This window comes from Nymphaea colorata, chromosome 7 (genome assembly GCF_008831285.2).
Source record: "Nymphaea colorata isolate Beijing-Zhang1983 chromosome 7, ASM883128v2, whole genome shotgun sequence".
NCBI classification, from domain to species: Eukaryota; Viridiplantae; Streptophyta; class Magnoliopsida; order Nymphaeales; family Nymphaeaceae; genus Nymphaea; species Nymphaea colorata.
The window spans coordinates 16,027,025-16,039,882 of record NC_045144.1 but is presented as its reverse complement, the minus strand read 5'-3'; the positions used below and the strand labels follow the sequence as shown (position 1 = coordinate 16,039,882).

The window sequence follows — 12,858 nt, the reverse complement described above, 5'->3', positions numbered from 1 at the left end:
TTTACAAATGGTAAATTTAGGAGTGTGAGGCACAGAGTTTTGAATTTAGGAGTATCAAGCACAGAGTTTTGGCTAATGGAAAGAAATCCAGATTGTCAATGATGTACTTCGGCGCGCCATCTCTGACTGCAAAAGTGGCGCCAATACCATTGTTCCTTAGAGAAGAGAAATCTAGGTATAAGGACTTTACCTGGTATGAATACAAGAAAGCTGCTTATTCTTCAAGGTTGGCAGATAATAGGCTTGACATCTTCACCGCAGAGAAGAAAGAAGCATGTGACAGGGTGTGAACTTTTCCTTGTATATTATATGTTTCCTTTTCCTTAGGTTTCTTTTACTTTTTTTCTTTTCCCCTCCTTTTCTACCCTTTAGGTTGAATATAGGGTCTGTTTACATGTGTAGTAAATTATGTAGTTACTCAAAAATGCACACGGAAATGGCTGTTAATGTTTCCCATGCAAATGGACTTACAGTCTCAATAATAGGTTTTTAATGTTTTTCTAATATGTGGGTTTTACTTGGGTAAGAGAAAGAGATCCTCAATTTGCAGAAATCAGTGTTTACTCTTTTATTTGGACATGTGGGGGCAGTTGCCTGCACAGTCTCCCAAATTGAGACTGACTGCTTAATAACGTCCACTCCATTTATTGCACCAACCTTCTCAGGGATGAACTGATTTTTGATATTTGCAGATTATCAAATGGTAAATTTAGGAGTGTCAGGCACAGAGTTTTGGCTAATGGAAAGAAATCCAGATTGTCAATGATGTACTTCGGCGCGCCATCTCTGACTGCAAAAGTGGCGCCAATACCATTGTTCCTTAGAGAAGAGAAATCTAGGTATAAGGACTTTACCTGGTATGAATACAAGAAAGCTGCTTATTCTTCAAGGTTGGCAGATAATAGGCTTGACATCTTCACCGCAGAGAAGAAAGAAGCATGTGACAGGGTGTGAACTTTTCCTTGTATATTATATGTTTCCTTTTCCTTAGGTTTCTTTTACTTTTTTTCTTTTCCCCTCCTTTTCTACCCTTTAGGTTGAATATAGGGTCTGTTTACATGTGTAGTAAATTATGTAGTTACTCAAAAATGCACACGGAAATGGCTGTTAATGTTTCCCATGCAAATGGACTTACGGTCTCAATAATAGGTTTTTAATGTTTTTCTAATATGTGGGTTTTACTTGGGTAAGAGAAAGAGATCCTCAATTTGCAGAAATCAGTGTTTACTCTTTTATTTGGACATGTGGGGGCAGTTGCCTGCACAGTCTCCCAAATTGAGACTGACTGCTTAATAACGTCCACTCCATTTATTGCACCAACCTTCTCAGGGATGAACTGATTTTTGATATTTGCAGATTATCAAATGGTAAATTTAGGAGTGTCAGGCACAGAGTTTTGGCTAATGGAAAGAAATCCAGATTGTCAATGATATACTTAGGCGCGCCATCTCCGTCTGCAAAAGTGGCGCCAATACCATTGTTCCTTAGAGAAGAGAAATCTAGGTATAAGGAGTTTACCTGCTATGAATTCAAGAAAGCTGCTTATTTTCAAGGTTGGCAGATAATAAGCTTGACATCTTCACCGCAGAGTAGAGAGAAACATGTGACAGGGTGAGAACTTCTCCTTGTATATTATATGTTTCCTTTTCCTTAGGCTTCTTTTACTTTTTTTTCCCCGCTCCTTTTCTCCGCTTTAGGTTGAAGATAGGGTCTGTTTACATGTGCAGTAAATTATATAGGTACTCAAAAATGCACACGGAAATGGCTGTTAATGTTTCCCATGCAAATGGACTTACAGTCTCAATAATAGGTTTTTAATGTTTTTCTAATATGTGGGTTTTACTTGGGGAAGAGAAAGAGATCCTCAATTTGCAGAAATCAGCGTTTACTGTTTTATGAATTGCAGGAATTCGGCAACCATTTAATCCAATACTAAGAAAAAACATCAGAATGGGAAAGAGCTTCGCTTTGACTTGAAATAGCTGCGTTTTTGGAAAAAGGAACCAATGAAGTGAAATCAGAGTCCATCTGTCACCCATGAGCAGTGGCATCGCCGAGGGCTGCTCTTTAAAGTTCCTTTGGTTTTACATTGACAAATTTAAGATATACTTATATATATATATATATATATATACACACTAGATTGTATCAAAAACCACTTGCATACACTTTATATACACATGTGGTTAGTACTGATGGATGCACATCTAAACATTTTGAAAAATATAGTTTGGCACCAATATTGTGAGTTTTTGTGTATTATCCGTTGACATCCTTGCAACCATGATTAAGTTTCTCTTATCCATAACCGTAGGCACTATACGGGTGACATTTTTTTTTATAGTGGCCAACTGCACAACGAAAACGACAACAACCCAAACAACACATATGCTAGTACTAAACTTATATATCAACTGATGTTCATATAAAATTGATGTTTATTTAATGGTTCGGACTGCTCAAATGAGCAGGATATCAGTTGAATGGAGGAGGATATCAGTTGAATGGAGGAGGATATCAGTTGTTTTTATCATCTTCTTATTAATTGAGCTTCATTTGTTTATTCGGGCATGCTCCGTTCCTCGGCCATGAAATTTGGGAAATAACCCTCAAACGTGTCCTTTTAAGGATCAGTTTAATGGAGGAATATATCAGTTGATATATAAGTTTAGTACTAGCATATGGTATGTTTGGGTGGTTGTTTATGTTGTACTGTTGGGCACTACGACAAAATGTCACCCGTATAGTGCCTACGGTTATGGATAAGAGAAACTTAATCATGGTTGCAAGGATGTCAACGGATCACAAACTCATAATAATGCCATTGTAAATAATAGTTATTGTTAATCATTTTATTATCTATGTGCATATGTCAGCTTGGCTAACATACAGATGACATTCTTGTGTTTTCCCATGCTACTATTGAGCAGATGGCGCTCATATTGTTCATTCTTAACTTAGGTCTTTTCTCTTTCATCTGGATCGTTACATCAATGAATTGCCAAATGCTCTATTACTTAGATCAATGTCATGGAGGATGTTCATTGCAATGTAGACAATTTTTTTCAATTGTCTCATCTCAATCCTACCAAACACTTTCTTTCTTTTAACTCTGAAACTGCACCCAATCACCTTTGCTGACGAGACTATAAACAAGGGACAAGATTCAAACTCATCTTGTCATGAAAAGGAAAGGATCTTACCAAGGTTGGTCGCCTGACTTTTATCGAACATGTGTTGTCAACCATCCCTATGCATCTCAAGTAATTTTTCCCTGTACCTATTAAGAACTTGAAGTGACGCAGTGTGGCTTGTGGGTCCTGACTTTCGCTTCATTGTGGATCTTAGGATATATTTGTTTCTTTTATTTGGATGTTTGATCCATCTCCATTGTCTATCATTCTTTGCTTCTGCCCATGGCTGCCTTATTTCCTAACAATTTATTGTGGCTGCATGGTCCTCTCCCGCACTCAGTTGCATGCTTGGTTTATCCTCCAAGATCATGTACAGATTGTAATGCCATCTCAAGTTACAATTGCTGAAGAAACTAACATCGTTGTTCTATTTACTTCCATTTTTCCAATGCACAACTAGCAGAGGTTTACTTGAGAACGACACAAGTTCTTCTTCTTAGTTATGATCACTTGTCATATCTGGATCCACATCATGGTCAAAGACTTATGGGCAGTTGGCCAACAAGCAGAACCTCCAATGGTTCATATGAATGCAAGGGTGTGTAAGAAGATTATGAGGTAATGCGTATTTCTTATATTGGTAATTCTTTCTCTCATTGGATAGACCATATGTTTGCGCCTGATCCAACCTTTTTAGCCGGACCAACCCATCCAATTCTAATAGACGAGATTGAAACAAGTGTTTGTGAGATTTAGAGAATTAAAGCAATTTGGCATTGTTGTTGATTATTCATATAATCGCTTTGTTAAATTCTAGAATCCGGGGAAGTACTGTTTTTTCAATTCAAATTACTGACTTCATCAATTGCACATGGAACCTTTGAATGTTTGTTCTCCTGGGTCTTGCATAAACGACTAATTGTGTATGCACATTTCCCAGCCTCCACAATGGTATCAAAAGAATGGACAGCATACAACACGAGCAGAGCAATCCTGGAGAAGGATTTGCCAAATTTTTCTCACCTTATTTGACATGGGCTTTAGTGATCTTAAAAATGCTAAACTCTGCTCGTGGGTGACTTTGATCCTCATGGGCTTCTTGGTTATTAACAAAGAGGAAATGGGGCCAACTGTTCTTGTTCAAACATGATGGAAATAGCTTTTAGTTGAACAATAACAACTGACCCTATAGCCTCATTGTTAATAACCAAAAGCCTATGAGGATCAAAATCACCCATATTTTGTAGATCAATAATGACATGTCATATAAAAATGAGTTCTCCAGATGCTCCACTCATGTTATATGTGTCTTGTCTTTGCTTTTGATGTCATTTGGTGTGGCTAAGAAAGATGTATGTACAATCAGTCGCTTATAGACGACTTTTATAAACGACATAAAGAAACAAACATCGAAAGGTTTCTTCCCTATGTGATGAAGTTAATTATGTAAATTGAAAAAAGAGAACTTCCCAAGATTCTGTACTTCAACAAAGTGATTATTTGAACAATCAACAATAGTATGAAACTGTTTGAATTCTCTAAATCTCACAGTGCTTGTTTCGATCTCTTCTATCAGAATTGGATGGCTTGGTTTTGCTGAAGAACTTTGGATCAAGCTCATGTGCAAACACATTCTCTATCTACGGAGGGGAAGAATCTCTATCTACGGACCCATTTGTGACAAGTTATCAACAATAAGAGAAAGAGCTTAGCTTTGTGACTTGAAATAGCTGCGTTTCTGGAAAGAGGAACCAATGAAGGAGAAGGAAGGTCAATTATAATTAACAAGGAAACAGCATCCATCAATACTTCAACTTCCTGGAAGGGAAAAAAAATTTGGTGTTAAACACCATGTTATTGACGTTTTGGGAAACTTTCTTTTCCAATGGTTAATGAAATCAGAGTCCATCTGTCACGCATGAGCAGTAGCATAGCCACATGTGGGCTGCTCTTTAAAATTCCTTTATTTTTACATTGGAAAAATCTAACATATGCTTTTTTACATACATACATACATATATATATATATATATATATATATATATATATATATATATATATATATATATATATATAGTCCTACATTTTATCAAAAACCACTTGCATGCAATTAATATTTTACTTTTTAAGTACAAATTTTAGTATGACCAACCAAAATTTTCACATGACATCTACCCAAACCTCATATAAAAATTTAGAAATTTGCTTCTTAATTATTTGTGTAATATCATTAATTAACTTCTAATTTTAAGTAATTTAAAAAATGCTTAATTTGCAGTTGTAATTTTTACAAATTCCATTTTAAGAAATCAATTGCCATGGTCCTTTTATTTTTGTTAAAGACAGTATTCGAAGTATAAATATTTACAAAAGATTTTTGTGTGTGTGTATATATATATATATATATATATATATATATATATATTCTTTGCTTATGTATATAATGCTTAATGTGCCATTAATCTAGATAAAACTTCTTGTCCCACTGTCACCAACATAACTGTAAGTGGTTGACAAAAACCTAAAGCGCATGAACAAATTATCTTGTCAAATATTTAATCCCAATTACAAAGCAAGAGATTTAGGGATAAAAATTTGTTTTCCTGAAAGAATATATATTAGAAAAAAGAATTGATGTGGACAGGAAGCTCTAATGCAAGCATATAAACCGATGCTGTAGAAGCAGCAAACATGTAAGAGAAACAAATTAACATGTTACAGCATAAAAAAGAGGAAAAGGGTGACCACAAGCCACTTTTGGCTCTGAATAGAACCCATAAAACAAGAATGGAAATCCATTGGATTTGAGGAGAGCAAAGCTGCTGATGAATGCTAAGTAGGATGTAGAAACTGGATAATGAGAACAGAAATATGAACTACCTGCCCCACTATATCAACTTTAAATTTGATTTAAAGGTTTAATTCAACTTACAAGGTTAAAAAGAGAAAGACTAATTTGTCAGAAGTATTTATTTATTTGAAAATGATACGAAATATGGCGCAGAACATAAAATAGGTACTGTCCATTTACCACCTTCATTGATAATCATAAAGATTGGACAAGAAAATTAAAGGAGATGAGAAATTAGTCATCGTTAATACAAGTCGAACACTAACTTTATTATTATGCAACTATCAATATGGTTCACCAAGCATTAAAGAAAAACTAATATAATCAAAACCAATTAGTTGATTCCGAACTAGTACTTGTCGATCGACAAGCAAAGAAGAAGATTTATATATAGATAAAAAAATTAAACAGAGAGAGATAACACCAATAGTGAATGTCAGAAGCAGTTAAAAAATAGCAAAAGGAGTTGTGGTCACATTTGCAAATAGAGAAGAAATTGTTATGAATACATGTCAAAAACGTCCGGCTACAAATATAAATATATATCACCAAGATTAAATGTAAATCTATTTTAGATTTATTTCTTAATATTGAATACTTTATATATATGTAAATACTGTTGGAACGGAATCGTGTCCAAGGACAAGATGATCTGATTTTGGCAAGTCACCAACAATCCGATAGATCATCTCCAATATTTTTCTAATAAATTGAAACGATGTATATTTATTTCTCAATGTTTGCTCCCCATCATCTCTAGTTCTCTTTTGATAGTTACTAAGGCTCTCACTTCCCAGCTTCCCCCGACACGTGCCTCACCAGTTTTTGTTTTTAATCTTTTATTTGGCTCTCAAGGGAAACCATACTTGCTGCCACAGGCTTTGTCACCCAGGGTTGAAGCCAAAGGGGGCACCGGCCCCATTTAAAAAGAAAATTGTAAAAGAAAATACATATAAATTTAGAAAAAAATTATTTGTAATATATAAAATTTTTCGAAATTTGTATTTCAGCTTCTGTCAAAATTTTGAAACTATAATTCGGCTCCCTCATGGAAAAATCCAACTCCATCCCTGTTGTCACTTACCGAGCATGCAGTATAAAATGAGCTTCCTACACGTTAAGAATGTTGGAAGAGTCAAGTCAACTCGAGCTCGACTCGAACTCGACTCATAAGTTAAACGAGTGGAGTTCAAGCTTAATTGATAACTCAAGTTTGTAAAACTAGTTGACTTCGAGTTGGATGAACTAGACTCAAAACTCATTTTTTTGTAATTTAAGAAACTTAAAATTATGTAAATAAAATGCGAAATTTTTAAGCATAAAATATCTTTAAGGGACAAGAGGTTAAGCGAGTCGAGCTAGAGCTCATCTGATGAAGTTCGAATCGAGCTTGAGCCAAGCGATACGTGAGTTGAGTCGAGTTCAAGCTCGACTCGCTTGTTATACATCCCCTACTACATGCCCGTGCCCCTTGCGCCTATGTCTTGTTGGACATATGCAAGAGATTGGTGCCCCAGGGAAATTGAACCAGGGATTGGCCAAGTACCAGACAGTTGTCCAACCAGCTAAGTCAAACGTCCCTTCACATTTTTTCCTTTAATCTCATCATCAATGTTATGTAAGCTTTTCACTTCTTTACATACCCTGCCTCTTTCACATGCATCACTTCCTGTAATTTTTGCTATGTTATGTAAGCTTTTCACTTCTGTACATACCCTGCTTCTTTCACATGCATCACTTCCTGTATTTTTTGCTATAACCCTGTAATGCGCCTTATTGGAACACTAACTTATTACTGAATGGAAAGCTAAACAATTGCAATGAAGTAGAAACTGAAAAAGGGGAAAAAAAGGAGCTTTTGTTATTACTTAAATTGTGCCAATGTTTGCAAAATTTATTTTTGAATCAAATGGCCTAATTATTCAGTGAATCAATGAACTGAATCAGATTAACTAGAAACATATTTTTTTATTAAAATTATCAAAATTATAAAATAGAAAAATGAAAAAAAATAAAAAACAGTGGAAAAAATTAAGTGAAATCTGTTAATGAATGAAACATTACAAAAAAGTGTCTGATTTAGTGCGGACTAGGGTTAGTAGACAGTTTAGCAGCAGAGATCTACCGGAGCAATGGTCTCACCATGGCGTGAGATGTGGAACTTCCAGAAATTGGTTTCGGGACGACTATTGATATTCACCAGTGTCACAGCAGTACAGATTGGTTGCCATGAAAACAAATTAGGGAGGATAACTGAAGTCCAAAAACACGCTGAGAACTGAATTGAATGTTTAGCAACACAAACAAGATTCTACCTCGCTCAAAGATTGGAACAGATTCCTGCAATACTTTATGGGTTCATTTATCACAAAGCTTCCCCAATCCTTGTTCATGCTTCAACAATACAAGTCACCTCCTCCGTCTTGCCACTATTGTTGTTCACATTGCCGGTCACATCACAAGGTCCACCATTATTTTATGGGCCGATGTGCCTTTAATGTTTAGATCAGATGAGGATGAACCCCACCTCCAACCTTTTCAGGCCCCTGAATACTCTTTTCTTCACACTACCAAAAATTGTGTCTCCCCTAGGTAACTATGAAAAATACAATGCATGTTAGAGCAATCACGGATCCAGAAATTTTTTTTGGAAGGGCACTAATTCACAAGTTTTCATACTTTAAAGGGCACTTACATGTATAACAAAGTAAATATTAAATTATCTTAATGTAAAAATAAAAGAAAATTGAGAAGCTGGTGTGGGCAACTACTAGTGGCGGAGCCAGAAAAAATTGGCTGGAGAGACACTCGTTCAAAAATATTCATACCTGGTGGGGCATATATATATATATATATATATATATATATATATATATATATACTAGTCACCCATGTGGCTTCGCCACTGGCAAAACAGCCCACACCAGCTTATATGTGGCTCTGCCACTGTATTAGAGCTTGAATGTGACCCACCATAATTACAGTTTAGGAGATAACTTATGCATAAAATCTTGAGGATGGACCACAGCAGCTCCCCGAATCTAGCTTGGTGAGTTGGCTTAAGGCATTCAAGTTGAAGGATGTTGACATTTCCATGTTCCAAGCTAGCACATTGGCCCTTGATGTAAGCTTAAAGGTGTCAAGACTTTTCAATGAGCAAGTTGCCAATGGATGACTTCATACAGAGAGCAGTTAATATCTGTAATGGCATGTCTGATCATGGAACACAAACTGCAAAAACATGACTCGCTTAATTGTTATCAAGAATATTCATAAAGGAACATTATGTCGTTCAAAGACAAACAAAATATAATGATGCACATGGAATTTGAAGTCAAGTTCATCATCAATAGCGAATGCAACAACTGAACTCCCTGCATATGCATATAGTTATCTCTGCATATGCATGTAGTTAAAGGACACCTGCTCCAGGATGAAGGTGGGTGAAAAATCTAGGAGATTATTTACTCAGGAATCATGCCTGAATAGTCATACCATAGTCCTCATTTGAAGCCATGAAAGAACTCTTTCATTGGTCCATCGTGGGCTGCCTGTTTCATGGAATTGAAAGGGTCAGAGTGTAGATTCAAAAGTATGCATTTGAGTTATTGAAGAATCTATGAAAAACATAGCCTTCTCTCGTTTTGACTGGACTTCATATCATATTTTCACATGCAGATGACATATTGTGAAGGCTGTTGATGAATTTGATATGCATTTGCGGTAGAACCTTACTCTACCTTTATGGTGTATGGACTGCGGCAAAGTGATGCCCTCTTCTCAGTGTAGTTCTGTTGGGTTGTGGCCATGTGTCTATCCTAAAATACTATAGCGTATGAGAGGGCCCGCTCATGCGTTATGGTAATTAGTTAGAACTAGGGGTGGGCATCGGGCCGGGCCGGCCCGGATCGGCCGGTAGGGCCTGAAGCCCGGGCCCGGCCCGATAATCTTGTCGGGCCGGGCCGGGTATCGGGCCTGGCCACCAAAAGTCAGGCCCCGCCCGCCTCCTTCTTCGGCGATTCCACCGCGTCAGCCTCGCCCACTCCTCCGGCAACGACGGCACAGAGACCCGTGGCATCCTCGCTTGTGGCACCGGCGTCGGCGTCTCCATACGTGTTTGCCCTCAGCGGAATGTTCACTTCGCCGGAGCTGGCCCAGGGGATCGTCGATGCTTGGTTCGATAGCCCATTCAAATCTCCGTGCCCGGCGAGCGGCGGCGTCGCCTGGCCTGGCGAGATCGACACCTTTCTGAGCAACTCCCTGTCCGAGATGTCGAAGATCCCTGCCGCGAGCTCCGCTGGAGGCAGAGGGGCCTCCTGTGCCATCTGCTTCCGTCCGGATCTACCCGCCGGTGGTGAACGAAGAGAGGGAGAGGTAGAGGGAAAGGGGGAGCAGAGAGGTAAAGGGGGAACCAGAGAGGGAGAGGGGGAATCGGGAGCAGAGAGGGAAAGAGGGAACCAGAGAGGGAGAGGGGGAATCAGAGGGAAAGGGGGAACCAGTGAGGGGGAATCGGGTGCAGAGAGGGAACCAGAGGGGGAGCCGGGAGCAGAGAGGGACTGAGAACGGGCCGCGAAGAAGGGTCAGCGAGGGAGAGGGAGAGAGGGAGATGGAGGTGGAGAGGGAACCAGAGAGGGATTGAGGGAGAGGGGGAGCAGAGAGGGGGAGCCGAGAGGGAGGGGATGGACAGCCCGAGGAAGGGACTGTCGGGCCGCGCCGGGCCGCCCTATCAGGCCCAGGCCCGGCCCAGGACCACTGCCGAGCCCATTCGGGCCGGGCCGGGCTGGCCCGTCGGCGGCCCGGCCCGACGCCCAGGCCTAGTTAGAACCTTTTTTAATAGTTATCTAAACTGGAAAGGTTGTAACCCCCTTGCATTGTAACTACCCACCCGGGCATACAGGGAATCCAAGGAAGCTATTTTATAAGCCCAGCATACAGGGAATCCAAGGAAGCTATTTTATAAGCCCAGCATCATCTCTGTATGATTGGAATGGATGAGGGCCCCTTGAAGCAAACCCGAAAAATTATCAAACTCCCCATTTTGGTTTCTGGTTTTCTCTCCCTCCCCTTTCCTGCTGCTTTGTTGTGTTGCTTGTTGCTGGTTCAAAGTTCCAAGTTAATGGTGCATTGTTATCCTGGGTGAAACCATAGAACTCCATCAAGTTCAACCTCACTAACTGGTTAGAAGTTCAGAGGCAATTCCACAGAAAGACAAACATAGCCCGTTCTCTATAGCTAATCACATGCGATTAGCTTCACCAATCTTGCTTCTTCCCTATTCACTTACATGTGATTAGCTACAGCGAGCGGGTTGTTGTGCTCGTCTTTTTGTGGAAGTGCTTCTGAACTTCAAACAATGAAAAACCACTTGTGAAAGAGGCGACACGAGCGCTGGTCGAGATCGAGGAGAGAAATAAACGAGTTGAGCGCAAAGAGATAGGAAATAGAGAGAAAGAAAATAGCTTGATACTTTTGATTGATCCTTCACACTTATGTACAAAAATTTGTACAATATTTCAACAACATTTGGCTCATCTTATCCACAACTTTCGAGTTCATCCAATGCTGCAGCTTCACGTGAGTTCATCCAAATCAAATGCTTATCATTAAGATAAGGAGATAAGCAGTGAATAAGGAGGAGATGAGATAAGGAAAATCTTTTTTAACACTCCCCCTGAGCGTAGAGATTTCTTACACTCAGTTTGGATAGAAGATGATTAAATGATTCCTTGCCTAAGGCCTTAGTGAATAAGTCTGTCAGCTGATCTTCGCTCTTAATGTAACTGGTTCTCACTAGACCTTGATTTATTTTTTCTCGCACCACATGATAGTCTAAATGTATATGCTTGGTATGTTCGTGAAAAACTAGATTGGCTGCAATATTCATGGCAGCCTGATTGTTGCAATATAGATTTTCTGGTTGTGAATGTCTCATGCCTAGATCCGTCAACATGAATTTTAACCAAGTCACTTCACATACTGCATTTGCCATTGCCCTGTATTCTGCTTCTGCATAGGAGCGATATACTATGAGCTGTTTTTTTGTCTTCCATGAAATTAGAGAATCACCAAAGAGAACACAATAACCAGTTACTGATCTTCGCGTTTCATGACATGCCACCCAATCAGAGTCACAGAATACACTCATTTGAAGATTGGTTTGTTTACTAAGGAGAATGCCTTGTCCTGCTCAACTTGATATAATTGACCATTCTTAATGCAGCTTGAAGATGTATCTCATGTGGTGTTTGCATGAAGTGACTTAACAAGTGAACTGCAAATTGAATATCAGGAATTGTTATACTTAAATAAATTAGCCATTGTACCAGCCTTCTATACGTAGTCGGATATCTTAGCAACTGACTTTGTGTGGAGTCGAGTCTGTGCTCTTATTCCATTGAAAATTCCACTAGCATGGCACCCAACATACATGTTTCGCTTATAATGTCGAGAACATACTTTTGTTGTGAAACATAAATTTATGTGCTTGAACGGGCAATTTCTAGACCCAAAAAATATTTAAGAGTACCAAGATCTTTCATACAAAATTTCTGATATAAAAATTGCTTAAATTTGTCAATCTGTTCTTTGGTTTTCCCGTAATAATAAGGTCGTCCACATAAACAAGAAAGCAACAAAAAATTGACCTTGTTTGTAAGTGAACAATGTGTGATCGACCTTTGATTGACTGAATCCAAATTCCACCAGTGCCAACGACAATTTGTGAAACCAATTTCGAGGAAACTATTTGAGACCATAGAGATATTTATGTACTTTACATACTAGATTCTCCCCCTTAGGGTCATATCCTGATGGAACTTGCATATAGACTTCTTCAAGTAAATCATCATGAAGAAATGCATTATTCACATTCAT

The 12,858-nt window shown here is 38.6% G+C and overlaps 1 long non-coding RNA gene across 1 annotated transcript; it reads left to right on the top strand.

The window, feature by feature from the left end:
* The first annotated feature begins 703 nt into the window (after positions 1-703).
* On the top strand, positions 704-1,824 carry LOC126410264 (uncharacterized). The gene is made up of 2 exons (XR_007573936.1): positions 704-991; positions 1,655-1,824. It is a non-coding gene; the product is annotated as an uncharacterized LOC126410264 (long non-coding RNA).
* Positions 1,825-12,858: the final 11,034 nt, after the last annotated feature.